Source organism: Ammospiza caudacuta, chromosome 3, assembly GCF_027887145.1.
Source record: "Ammospiza caudacuta isolate bAmmCau1 chromosome 3, bAmmCau1.pri, whole genome shotgun sequence".
NCBI lineage: Eukaryota > Metazoa > Chordata > Aves > Passeriformes > Passerellidae > Ammospiza > Ammospiza caudacuta.
Window position 1 is genome coordinate 78491022 of NC_080595.1, and position 11625 is coordinate 78502646.

Sequence of the window (11625 nt, forward strand, 5' to 3'; positions counted from 1 at the left end):
GTGTGTATCAGTCCTGGCTTCTTGGCCTCAGACCCTAACTAAAACTGGTTGAATAGTGTTTCTCTGCTACATGGGAGAGCTGGGAGAATAAGCAAGCACTAACACAGCACTGTGATGCCAGCACCAGCTCACACTGACTTTACCAAATTCGGGGCATGGTGCCTGGTCATCATTCACCCATATGGTTACATTTCAAAACCATTTTGTTGCAAGTCAACTAAACATTTTCCAGAACAATTCCTGGACATTGTGTGGGAGTTAAACCTGGCCCAGACAGAGTCCTGCATAAGCAGTTTGGATGCAGCCACTCTCTTTGGACAGCATGTTTAAGAGTTTGGCTGTGGAAGGATGGTGCCAGCTGGCCTCAGAGCTGGAGAACATTGACCTGGCAGAGGAAAGAGCTCTGCTCTGGTTTAGTACTTGCATGCAGCACTGGGGGGCCATGATCACCACCTGCCTAACCTACCCTGGCACACTGAGCATTTGGGGGAAACACTGAGCTCAGTTCATGGCAAATGGAAAAGTTAGGCAGAAAAATCAAGACCATCTGGCTCCTTATGCGACCCCTTGGCATACCACCAAAATGCAGGTTAGCAGGACCACATACATGAGTCACCTTAGCAAAGGAGCACTGCAGCCCTGCATACAACCCAATACAGCATTAAGCTCTCTGCTCAGTCTTCCACATTTTCTGTGATTACTCTACAGAGTTATCTGTAGTATTGTCCCATACTGGGTTTTATTGCTCCCTCTCCTTTATAGAATGAAGTATCAAGGACTGCACTATTAACACGAATAATAGGTGTCAAGCCTGAGGAGTAAGGAGGATGGAAACACAGCACAGAACAATTCTGTATCTTCATCTCTATACTACACTGGGACATAACTGCCTCTCACATTGTTGTGTAACATACTGCATGCAACACCTGAGGGGCTAAGGAAACAGAGTCCCTTGAAAGATCATTACTTTGCCAAACAGGTACCCTTGGGGTTGTCTCCCCTTGGTCTTCCTCTCCCCCTCTCTCTCTTTAGATCCAGAACAGTCCTTCTGGGCATCTTAATGTTCTGTATCAACATGAATGATATCTTATTCCAAACTGGCTCATTTACAGGCAAAGCGCTAATTGGGTTGACTTACTGGAGAATTACAGGCTTAAGTTGATTTCTCCTTGAGTTTCCAGAGAATTTAAAGGCTATGGGAATGACTTAAGCAGGAGAACTTGAGCATGATGACATTATCACTTATACTTGATGCAAACTGGATTCAGGATATTTGGGATTTGTCCGCTTTTTTTCATCCTTTGTCTCTCATTTTCCTAGGAAGAGGCCTGCGAGGACTTCTCTGGAATACTTCAAGTCCAGCTCATTCAATGGGCTAGCTCAAAGACAGAATAGAAGCCAAGCAATTGGAGCATTTCTAGGCAAGATTGTACCTGAGCAAAAGGTTTAGCAAAACTCCCTATACTTGCATTTCTTTTGGACATACATTTTAGGGAATGGTGTGTTTACTGTTTGGGGTTTTTTTATTCATGTCAGTTGTGTGAACTACCCAGACAGACAGACAGACAGACATAAATCCTAAATTAGAGTCAGCATAAACTGTTTGATCAGGCTGTAAAATCTGTGCTGGAGATCTCAGTTCAATGGGCTTCTGTGATGGCCAGTGAGGGACAGGATTTGTAATGGAAGAATTAGCTGAGTTCTGGGGCAGCCACCACCTTGGTCCCTGTTGTATCCCTAAATTGAACCTCTGTTTAGTGCTGCTTGTGGATTCTGAAGTACCACTGTGAATCCAGGTCTTCCAAAGCTGTCCACTGGATTCTATCCCCTGCCCACTGCCTAGAGTAGCCAGGGAAGCACAGTGTTTGTCTTGGACAATTGCAACAGCTTTCATGGTTGCTGGGGCAACAAGCTGTCATTTAACAACCCATAGTTTTGCCTCTGATTGAATGATCTAAGAATAGCTTTTTGTTGCAAAATCTTTTCCTCCACAACTTCTACTGCACACAGGCCTGAGGAGGATTCTCTGCTTCTCCTGACAGCTTGAGTCACATCCTTGGATCCTGGTTCTTATTCCAGGCCAGGCCTTTGAGCTTCCTTCAAGGCAGTGAATCTTTATAACCTTGGCTCTTGAAAGGAATCTACAGGATAAATCCATGTATATGTGTTTCTTGAGAGCAGATTCCTGAAGAAGCAGAGAGGTGCAGCATCTGGACCAGGCAGAGAGTTTGTTCAGCAGAGCCCAGCAGACTGCACCAGCTGCCTGGGTGTCTACAGCTGCCAGATTACAAGAGACCAGTCCAGAAATCTGGCACTGAAAGATCTAGCCCCTTTTTTGTATTTACTGTATTCCCCCAGCTGGTTTTCCTCCTTATGTTGGTCAATAACTGCACAAGTTACTCTATGCACAAATGGGTGACCTGAGGTTATGAGTCTCATGCAAGGACGAGGGTGGAAAAGAGAACTGGTAGCTGGGACATTCGAGAGCAGAGTACTCATGTGCTTCACTGGAACTGTTTCAAAAGTGTTTAGAAATGGAAGACAGACACCTTAGGAAGCAGAAGTTTAGGTTAAACCTCTCTCTGCATGAATTTCAAATAAATATTTGTCAGCTGGCACTCCTCCTTCTGAACATCTTTCATTTTGAATGAATGCTGAGGAAGAGGAGGAGACAGGCAGAAAAACAGGGGCTGACTGGTAGAGAGCACACTTATCAAGGGTGTGGGAAACCAAGGCTGGAAGGCTCATAGATCTAACTGAGTTAAAAAGATGTGAACAGCATTGGCAAGAGCAGCTGAACACTTAAAACCAGACCTCAGTGGGTTATGAGGGCCAGAAGACAGACTGGCAGCTGGACAGTGTATGAAAGAGGGTAAATCTTCAGACACCAGTACAGCGTGCATTTCACAGATGAATTAGAAAAGGGCTGGGGGAGGCTGTAGCAGTAAGGAGAGTGTGAGCTGAAGGCATGAAAGTCTCTGTGAGAAATTTTCTTCACTTTAGCTGTTATTTTTATTGCATGTCTTGAATAAAGAGAATTGGGTGAAGAGTATGCTGGAAAAGGAATGAGCACTGAGCGTGGGGAACAGCTGGAGTATTTCTGACATACACTTCTTTTACTTGCCACCCTATTTATGGGGCTGTAGGAATGTGGAGGGGAAAAAGTTTACAGCTTTAATATTTCTTGTGAGCAAAATCCATACAGGATCCATATTGGAATGTGAGTGCAGAGAACAAAAGGATGTGTCTCTGTGCCAGTGTGTGATTAACTTGAGTGCAAGGTTTGTCTATACTATGATTTAAAGTTGCTGGACTCTTTTCCTTAAGTGTTCGTTACATACAGATGTGCATAAAGCCTGTCCTCCCCAAACATTAAATACAACTTTTAGAGGGAAAATAACTTTGCATTTATTTAAATGGATTGGGGCTTTGTTTTTAAAAAGTAAATATTTATTTAATTTTGTTATTTAGTCTTATAGCCAAAATCAACAGACTGTCTGTTACAAATAGTATTCCAGGTACAAGTATTTTTTTTTCTGGCATATAACCAAATATTTGGCAGAATGAAGACTTGTCCTGCCATGTTTAGTTGAGCAATGGTGGTAGAAACATTTCCTTGATATCAATGGAGATGAAGGGAGCAGAAAAACATAGAGATTTTTGATCACAGACCTCTGTGGGATAATATGCAAATCATCTTCAATCCATGCTGCCCCTCAAGGATATTTACAGCTTGGTTCATGCTGAGACCATATGCCTCAGTTTTATTGGAGAGGAGATTTGCAGTTGGGTTAGAAACGAGAGGAAGGCGGGCATTACTCTCAGCTGAGGATGCAGGTGGGGGGAAAATCCAGATTGACTCAACATCTCACCTTTCTCCCTGTGTCTGACAGGGAATCACCATATAGGAAGAAACCTAGAGCATTGTGAGTGCATCTCATGAGGCACAGGGCTTGGGGGATACAAGCTCTACCCCAGAACACTGAAGATATGAAGACCTCATGGTTAAACAAAGCCTGTTGTGATGCTCATGGGAGCTATGAGAGGTTTGGGTGAGGAATGTCTAAATGAAAGATTGAGCTGGCAGCAGAATAACAATTAGTATAGTTTCCTGAAGAGCGTCCCTCCCCAACTTTGCACTGTGGGTCTTCAAGGTATGCCAGGTATGACAGGTATGCCAGCCCTTAATCAAGCTCACCAGGGCGAGCAAAATGAGTACATACGAGAAATTCTACCTTCATGAGAAAATTGCATGTTTGAGTCCTCATCATTGCCATCATAAGAGGGTGCTGATCTAAGGAAATGCAGTGATAAAAACTTAGGTTGCCATAAGAATTTGGTTGTATTGAATAGTCAGTTCCTGCTTTGATGTGATAACTAGCTATAGAAACAAATTAAATTACTTCTATAAGGAAAGTTTGTGATCAGCTACAAAAATAAATTCAGACTGTTAGAGATTTTTTTTCATTCACTGTTCTTGAGTATTTGTGCAGTCAAAGATCTATGAAAAACTAGAATCTGTCCAGAAGCCACACTTCATTTGTTCAAGAGAGAAATTTCATTTAGGGATGAAATTGGTATAATTCTGAAACACTGAAGCCAATAGTAATTTTGCAGATGATTTGTATGGGAACATGACGAGGTCTTTCCTAAAGACATAGTGTACAATTTTGTGGTAGAATAATCATGGAAAAGACAAATCAAAAAGTTAAAATAGTACTCTCCTTAAGTCAAGTAATTAACCCATAACTCTTTGAACAAATCACAGGTCAGATTGCAGAGATAATTTTTAAGAACTAATGATTCAGGAAAGATTCTATAATTTGATTGGATAACATCAATCTTTTAACACCAAATGTTTGATTTTATTTACATGATTTTATTTAAATGTTTGAAATTATTTACAGACAGTTTTTTTCCTAACTCTATAACTGATACATCATCACACAATATAAATAAGGATATTTAATGTAAATGTACAATCATAATATTTATTGGATAACATACTTCCAATACCAGCACAGTATTTTAGAATGCAAGTAATAGGATTTGATAAAATAATAGTACAGCAGTTGTGATGTTTTTGTATAGTTAGAAGTGCCTTTATTCTCTAATACAATTAATTTTACTCTTTATTTGCTCTTGGGATAAAACATTTACAGTCAGAATTGAAGATTAATGAAGGATAATAACACAAAATGGGGTTAAAATATGGTATCAGTTTGTGTAATGGCATGTTACATGCAGCTGTTTTGAATTATATTACCTTTTTATTGATGTGTCCAGAATTTTTTTTACAGCTTAAGCATATGGGGGCTTTTAAACCTACCAAGTATAGCAAATTGCAGATGAATTGGTCCATGAGGATGGTTTAAAAAAAAGTCTCTTAAGGTATATTGTTGAAATTACAACATGAAAAAAGCAGAGGTACTGGAGGAAACTTTGACCTACTGGAATTCTGTTTAAACTACTGTAACAGTAGTCATATTGTGCAGTCAGTCTATTGCAGCATTTGCTTCTTGATGAGACTTTTACTTAGACTACTTAGACAATGCTAAGAAATAAGTGCATTAATAGCTACTTTATGTTTCAAACATTAATTCCAGCCTTGTCTTCCACGCTAAAAATTATGATTTTTAAACTTGGATTCACTAAAATATACATATAGCCCTGCAGTAAAAGTGGGTATTAAAGACAGGGTACTGTAAATACAAATGGTCTGGTAACCTTGTCCATAACATTTAGTACTAAATCAGATGTGTCTTACCTTGATTGTGTCAAAATGGTGGGCTGCCATTAGTTGCATTGAGATGTGGCTGTATTCTTGCACTAATAAAAGCAAATCCTTGCACAAGGCATTCTGACTTGCCTTCCAAACTGGAAGCTTGCCCACTAAAATGCTGTAGTTATAGTTATAGAACCATATAATTTACCTTAATTGGTTTTCCTTTCTGGATTTTACTGGCTGCTGCTGTTTTCCTGAAGTTTCATTTTCTATAGAAATTATGATGTTCTATAATGTATTATATAAATAAGATGTACATTATGAGTAGAAGAAATGCAAAGTTCCAGACATTTGTTTTCAGCACAAGTCAAATTTGTAGAGGGTCACAGAAAATCCTTTACTTTGCTACTAGTCCCTCTTCAGGGAGTCCTGTAGGTGCCTTGATATTTATGTCATCACTATATTGGTTATTGATGCTACAGGATTAGAAATTTCTGAGGGTTACCTTCCTTTATGCACAAGGGTAATACATTTAGAACATGAATAAAGGTGACACCTAAATTAATAAGACATGAAGCAATTTAATTTCACATTTTTACATTGTAAAGATAAATATATGCCTCTTACTTTACAGATGTAGAAGTCTACATTTCACAGGTCATTTCTACATTTTTAAAAATAAAGAATAATGCAATATTTGTTTCTTAATCAGTTTGCATTACTCTGATGCAACAAGCTTCAGTAAAAACTGTTTTGAAGTAATGCATGATCTAAAATAGGCCCGACACATACAGAGCCATCCTCTTGTTCCCAGAGACATGCTTAGCACTGCTTTAATGGTTGATTGCATGACTATCACATTCCATTTGGAAGTCTCCAATTACTGCCTGATTTCCAAATAGACAATAGAAGGAAGAAAGAGACAAAATTTCTGTCTGAAAGGTTTAATAGAAAGCAAGGTAAAAATGCCCTGTGGTCAGAGAATGAGCATCAATCTGAAGTTCGCTTTAGCTCTGAACAAATTATTCCTGTTTGAAATTACAGGTAGTGATCTGTAGCTCTGTGGGAAATATAGAACCATGCTCACTCAATTTGGTGTGTACAATTTTTAATGTACAGATATTGAATGTTTCTGTCCTGATGATCTTGATGGTCCAAAAACTCTTGCATAAGACAAATTGGAAAAATGGTTTACACCAGTTATTCCATTTCAACTTCAGGGTAAATCAATCACTGGGAAGGACAACAAAACCAGAACTATGAGGATTTACTGTGGCAGAACATAAGTCACAAAGATATGATTCTTGTTATTCTATAATTTATTTGCAAAATCAAAAATCAGAAGTTGTTTTAAAGAGAATATGTATTGGGAAGTACCTCTATACATCTTTGGTTTTGAACAGCAGGAGTGTGATTATATTTATTGTACTGTGACTCCACTTCTGTGCTGCAGCAATACCATTATTTTAAGTCAGTGAAAAACTATAGTGACCAAGGGGCAGAACAAATCTGATGATTGCATGAAGCTTAACAGACTAAAGCTCTGAGACATCCATTCTCTTCACCTGCTGAGATAAGCCCTGTGTCGAAAGACACTTGATGGGCATCTTTAGATACTTGAAATATTTGCTGCTTTCCCTAAGCTCAACTTCTACCTAAATTAAATCTGTGGATGGAGATGTAGCCATGTCTGGATATTTCCATTTATCTCTTATAGAGGAAGTGTCTGATATAGTTGGGGTGAAACTCACTTTAAAAGTTCTTTTCTCACTTTGTGGATTATAGAAAAGGACTTAGATTTCTAATCTAGAATAGATAAAAAATGCTTTTAAATATTTAAAGATATGTAAGAAAAAGATATTTCTGTTTTAGTCTAGGTTCTCCCCCTGAGAATAGAAAACACAGTACAATTGTAGGACAATGTAAAATTGGTAGTATAATCTGTCCAGGCTTTTGTTAATCTAGGCTATCCCTTTATGTTCACTGTGTAACCTTACTGAGAATTATATTGTTATCAGATTTATCAAGAAGATACCTTTTTAAAAAAAAAATAAGTTTTACTTAGTGTGCAAGTAGATCTTTCTTTGAAATGGAATGAATGCTTTAAAGGAAATATATTATTTCTATGTGTATTAGCCATCACCTACCATATCTTCTGAGTGCTAAAATTTCAATCAAAGCAGGGCACACAGAGCCTTTTTCAATAAGGCTCCTTGGGCTGATAATTTTCGTATCATATGACCATATTCACTGTAGGTAGAGTATCTCAAGGATATCTGTGCCCCTCCTAGTTATATATGGAAGATAAGAATGACCTGTAAGGCAATGTGGACAGCTAAATTTATGAAGACCACTATCTGACTGTAAAACATCTGTCTGAGGACCCTGTCAAAAGCCCACTGCTGGCTGGCTGGCTGGCAATTACACACAAACATGCTGTACCTGGATGTCAAATGCAAACCAGCTGCAAGATCCCTGTGCTGATTCATCTGCCGAGCACACCACCAGCCATTCACTTGACTTATGGCGAGATAGAGTTGAGCTGCGTGGTGGAGGAACACGAACAGTAAATTGGCTGCCAGTCAGCTATGCCTTTAACTGCATGAATCTCTTTGGATAACACAACCACATGTGCGGCTATTGAGCTATTGCCTACCCACGGGACCTTCAAAAGGGTGAGGGAAATAAACTACTGAAATTGGGTGTTGTCTCTCACACAGTTAACTGACAGAAATTAGCTTTTCAAAGGGTCAAAAAAGCATGTGTTTGCAGCAATATTTACAGACATCTGCACCATTTTAGTGATAACCACTGCATCTGTTTGTGTTGGCAAACCCACACATGTCTTGGGCTGAGCTCTTCTGGATGGCAGTGTAAATCCTGCTGGGCTCTTCACCTCCATGGGATTAGAGGATCACAAATCACAAGTCAGAGCAGAGGTCAAAGCCACAGTATTTCAGAGGTCTTAAACTGAGAACCTCAAAATCTCTGCTCCTGAACCATGTTCAAGTTATTCCATGTTAAAACTTTGGGGAAATGTTTTTTCCACCTTTTTTGTGCTCAAATATTAATCAGTTTCTAACTAGAACCTATGAATCAGATAACCAACCATATTCCACTAGAACTCAGTACAGTAACCCTCAGCTCAAAAGAGCTGTCAGTGACTCCAGGCAAGAGTGAGAATGGAAACCATTAAAACCATACCTTTCATTGCTAAAAGTTGTGGAATAAATATGCAATAATTATGTCTGCTCTAAAGGAAGCCATCTGTCCAGTTTCTCTTGTACTAAGCCACACTGATGGTGCTCAGAAACCAGTCTGTATTGTATTTACATATCATGGGATCATTGTTATCTTCAAAGGATTTGGGTTTATGCCCTGAAAGTCCTGATCTATAGAACCTTTGCTATTTCCTTTGGGACACAACCCCTCTACTAAACAGAAAATGTTATCAGGAAGTTCTTTCCCTTTCACTCATCTTCCTTCTAAATTTTACAAAATTTTTTAAACTAGCCTGTTTTTTTGGTATGGTTTGGTTGGGTTTCAGGTTTTTATTACTCTGCTAAATAACTCCTATTTTATTAACTATGCGCATCCTTGGAATGGACTCTTCAGCTACTGCTTCCCTTAGCTATATATGTTAGAATTCTTAATATTTAAAAGGTTAACTTTTCTTTCCCACTCTCCCCTTCATTTTCACATTGTGCCTCTTGATACCACCAGGCTAAAGCCAGGGCTGAAACAAGAATTGTTGAAATACCACGAGTATTTACAATGTCTGGAACTTTCTGAAATACTGTGAGAAAGCCCATTCTTGTGAGACTTCCAGCTCAGTCTTAATATTCAGATAAGATCAGGATAACAATCCAAACTTTTTAGTGATATTTATCTACATCTTCTGAGATTTCTTCATCCCTATTAAAAAGAAATATGTATTACATAGTATATACATCACTCTGATGCATTTTGTCCTCCCATACTTTTTCATCCTATATCCCATTCAGTTGAGTTCAATGTCCTTTAGCATCATTAATAAATTGAAACAGATTTAGCCTGTTGTTCTTGATTCCAAGATAATAAAGCACACAAAAAATTGTAGGACCGTATTCAGACTCAGAAGACATCCATTTAGTTTCTGAGGTGACAAGCAAGTCACTGTCTCCACGGTCCCACCCTGGTTTCCTACTCAATTCACACTCTTGCACAGCTTATTCTGCAGCTCTGATGTCTAAACTTCCCCTGCTTAGTATCAGAACAGAACTTGGCCCATGGAAATCATACCTATCAAATTTTGGCAGAAGACCCACCAAAAAAAGATGTTTTTTATAAAAACGCAGCCCAAAACGAGCACCACTGCCCAGCATTCTATCTCCCCAGTAACCCAATCTACAGTGAAGAAGTTGTGATCATCTTCCATTCTTCCCCGTTGCACACATCTGGATAAGCAATTATGAAAATCAAAATCATGTAAAAGTCCACATTTTATGCCTGCTTAAGTTGTCACATCTCAACATTGTGATGTCTGGCACCATATAAATGTCAGATGCAATTGACAATGTAGGTGCATTCATGAAAAACACCTTAGTCTATTGACATTTTGAGGGGAAAAAGCTTCATTTTGGAAGACAAGAATTTCAGGATGACTGACAACTAAATAAAATTATGTTTCATCTGCATTTGCCAGCATCACTATGCCAGTCTCCTGTGGGGAGCTTGTCTGGTTGCTTTCCCTTTGGCTGTTACAAGCATTCTTTTGAAACTATACACTTTTAGAAACTTGAATGTCTAATGATCTCCACTACTTATTCTTGGCAGCTTCTCTTTGTGATGAAGAAAAAGGGGGGAAATTAGCATATTAAGTATCTTTTTGTGTCTTGTTCCATTGCAATACATTACACTCTGTCTTATCTCATCTTCCAAAGTTGATAGGAACTCCATTCCCTGTATTCTTATTCGGCTGCTAAAAATTATTAGAAGGGCCTAATCTTTATATACAGTGATACCTTTCCACTGATTTTCATTGAAACAGATTGGTTCTCGTAAAGATAATTAAGCAGAAAAACCACAGTAAAATTCCAGCAGCTTTTTTTTTTTTTTTTTCCAGTAGTACATTATACGTTTGCCTGGTCTCAATAGCATCCAACAGATTTTGAATATTAGGTGATGAAGGCAGAACTTCACAATGTTTGAGTGTTCATCTCAGAAAAACACTCAGAAATGTCTGCCTGGCATATCTGCTAAGCCTATAAAATAATACAAGTAGAAATTTAATGTCAGCAATGTTAACATGAAATATCTGATATATTGCAATTCTCACTGGATCTATGCAGTTCTTTTTTTCTCTTCTTTCCATGCCTTTTCTTTGCCTTCATGTTGGATTCAGGAATTTGCAGCTGGTTTTTGGGTGAAGGCAGATGAGAGGAAGAGGATTATTTCTGGGCTTGATCCTCAAATCTCAGGCCAGACTGTGATCCTCAAATTTGTACGAGAAGAATCTTTTCTTTAAAATTCCCATTCATCCTGAGAAAAAGTGGAATTATCCATTTCAGCAGAAATTTTCTTTTCCTCAGAAACACTTTGGTGTAGGCTCTTCATAGGTTATCTTCTTATCATGAGACAACACATTAACACACTAATTTTTATGTGCACCAATCAAATTTGGCATTAACTTTTTTCTAAGGTCCAAAACCAATTTATGGCAAAAAAAGTCCTTTGTAGTTCAGCTGCACAAGAAGCACATGGTTTAAATACCAAGTCTTTCTTAAAAGTGATTTTTCTCATATGTTCAAGAGCACGGCTTGGACCATATCTTACAGAGAACAATTTAGATCCTGTTAATAATGGTGAAAGCACAAAAAGGTTTCTCAATAAGAAAAATGCTGCAGACACATCATGTGCAC